This window comes from Priapulus caudatus, unplaced genomic scaffold (assembly GCF_000485595.1).
Source record: "Priapulus caudatus unplaced genomic scaffold, Priapulus_caudatus-5.0.1 Scaffold109, whole genome shotgun sequence".
Lineage (NCBI taxonomy): Eukaryota > Metazoa > Priapulida > Priapulimorpha > Priapulimorphida > Priapulidae > Priapulus > Priapulus caudatus.
The window spans coordinates 526,183-529,196 of record NW_014577170.1 but is presented as its reverse complement, the minus strand read 5'-3'; the positions used below and the strand labels follow the sequence as shown (position 1 = coordinate 529,196).

The 3,014-nt window shown below is 50.9% G+C and overlaps 1 protein-coding gene across 1 annotated transcript in view; it reads right to left on the bottom strand.

Moving 5' to 3' along the window:
- The window catches only part of LOC106805312 (somatostatin receptor type 2-like), a 14,049-nt gene extending 13,185 nt beyond the window's left edge, over window positions 1-864 (bottom strand). The window contains exon 1 of the mRNA XM_014806854.1: window positions 761-864. The gene's annotated coding sequence lies outside the window, so the exon portion shown is untranslated. The remainder of the gene's footprint in view (window positions 1-760) is intronic.
- Window positions 865-3,014: the final 2,150 nt, after the last annotated feature.

The window sequence follows — 3,014 nt, the reverse complement described above, 5'->3', positions numbered from 1 at the left end:
ATATACCACACACACACGCGCGCGCACACACACACACCACACAGCACACACACACACACAACACAACACAGGCACGCAGCCACGCGCACGCCACGCACGCACAAACACGCAACACACACACACGCACACACACAACCACACACACATACACGCACCACACATATACCACACACAAAGGCACACACACACGCTCACGCACACGAGCACCACGCACACGCACACGCACACGCACACGCACACGCACACGCACACGCACACGCCACGCACACGCCACACGCACACGCACACGCACACGCACCGCTCGCAATGAATACGCACACGGAATATGCAGCCGGCACGCACACGCACACCACACGATCGCCCAATCACTCACTCACTCATCACTCACTCACGCCACTCACTCACTCACTCACTCACTCACTCACTCACTCACTCACTCATCACTCCACGCACTCACACACACTCACATCACTCACACACACTCACTCACTCACTCACGCACTCACTCACTCACTCGACTCACTCAACTCACGCACTCACGCACTCACTCACGCACTCACTCACTTCACTCACTTCACTCACACACACACACACACACACACACACACACACACACACACACACACACACTCACTTACTCACTCACTCACCCATTTACTTACGCACTCACTCACTCACTCACTCACTCACTCACTCACTCACTCACTCACTCACTCACTCACTCACTCACTCGCGGATAGACGGTACTAGCAGTACGTACCTTTCCACGATCACTCTTCCGCTGTGCACGGTAGCGCTTGCCGCTCTGATAACCCCGACACACACACGAGGTACGGACAGATGGATAAACACGCGCACGCGCACGCGGCGCGGCAGCACAAACAAATGTATTCAGCAGCGATCGCTTGCACAGCGATATAGTCACCGCAGCACGGGTCCTTCCTCCGCTGCCTCGCTCACGCGCGCGCACGCGCACGCTTATTGGCCAAGACGCGTTTGTAGCGACAACAACTTCTGTCGTCTTTATACGAGAGCCAGGCAGCAGGGCCGTAGATACGATTCCGCGAGTGATTCGGTTTCAAAACAAACAGGAGTGACGGCTTGATGCATTCCCGCGTGAGGACGCGTGGCGCGGCGCACCCCGCGGGATAGGGAGTGGCGTCGCGTCGTACGTGAATGTGTAGTGTGGGGCCACGTGCCGCGGGCCGCAATCACACGCTCGCGTCTTTTGCCGAGGTCGTTACATACCAGGAGATATTACATGAAACCAGCCGAAATGATGATCGGGGGGATCAGCGTTCATGCGATAGCGTGGTGTAAACGTCTGGTGTGATGTGCGTGCGTGCGTGCGTCGTGGCGTGTGGGGGGGGGAGTGTTGGGTGGGGTGGGCTGTGGGTGTGTGTGGGTGTGTGTGGTGTGTGCTGGGTGTGTGCTGTGTCAGTGTGTGGTGTGTGGGGGGGGGGGGGGGCAGGTGCTGTGCGTGTGGTGCGAGTGTGCGTGTGTAATCTGTGCTGCGTGACGTGCGTGCGTGCGTGCGTGTGCGTGCGTGTGTGCGTGTGTGCGCGCACGTGTGTTGCGTTTGTGCGTGAAAGAATGTGTGTAATCCCCGTATAATTCGGTAGCAATACATATAAGAGCAATTTTAGAAAGCAATAATTCCGACTATGAAACACGTGTGCGGAAAAAGACCATGAAATACGTTTGCGAAACACAGCCGTAATGTAATTGAAGGCTTTGCCTATAATTTCCACGCGGGGGGGCTGCTTTTGCAACGCGTTTGATGACTACGACATACATGTGCGAATTAACTACTTCAAGTAAAGTATCATTGTTTTTAAAAAAATGCTGGCCCTTTTGTTTTTTTTTTAAATTATTAACAGGACTCGCAACAGGATTCCCCGAGTATTTTAGTTCAATATCAAATGGAAGACCTCGGTGAAGCGATAACACCCGCGTAACATGTGAAGGTCCTACTCTATAATCTAACGACACTGAAAAAGCAAATACATGCGCATTATGTGATAGTAGTCCACTTAGACTAACAAGCACAAGACAGATAATATCACCGCTGCCCTTGCGCTACCGCGAACCGAATCTTTAAGAAAAGGAACCACTGTCTTGTCAGCTAATAACCGAGGGTTTTAGCACATCTCTAACACGTATTTAGTCGCATTAAGTCCGGATAATGAGTCGATGTTTGTCCTTATGCTCGTCCGTACGCGTGGCCATCGAGGCAATAGCGCCACGGGGGTGTCCTGGCATTGGAAATAACAACTGAAATCTCAGTGGCTTCAGTCGAGCTATGCATATTATAGACATATAGCATATATAGCGCTATGCATATATAGACATATGTAGCATCAGAAGTAGATAATAGGGAATTATAGGAAATATTATAGGGAATATATCGCGCTTTGCATATATAAACATATATAGCATATATCGCGCTGTGCACATAGAGACATAAGCTGCGTTCACACGAGGATTTTAGTTCCGTATTTAAGCGTTCACACGCTAAAATATACGCGGCTTGCTTAGGCCACGGCATTGCCTTAGCTACCGATTGCTCCGCTTGCTTAAGCGCGGAAAACATATTCCGCGCCAACTAAGGCCGCGGTATATTCGGCCACCACGCTGGGCGCGCGTATTGTTGTCGTGCTGAACGCGTTTTTTTTTCGGAATTGGCGAAACTGTAGACGCGCTAACCTAGACTGCTACCCGTTCGCTGACGACGCGTTAGAATTGTAGCGTGTGGAACTAGGTCGAACTGGGTACCAGTCTATATTGATACCTATAAGCTAGCTAAGGCTCGAATACTCGTGTATGCTCGTGTGAACGCATTTTAGCCGAACTTAGACCAACTAAGGTACCGTACCAGCTAGGCGTGTATACGTGTGAACGCAGCATATTATAGCAATATACGCGCTGAATGTATATAGAAGACATATATATGGCATAATATCGCCCGCTGGGCTATAGAAGACACATAAGCTATTATATCCAGCTGTGCTATA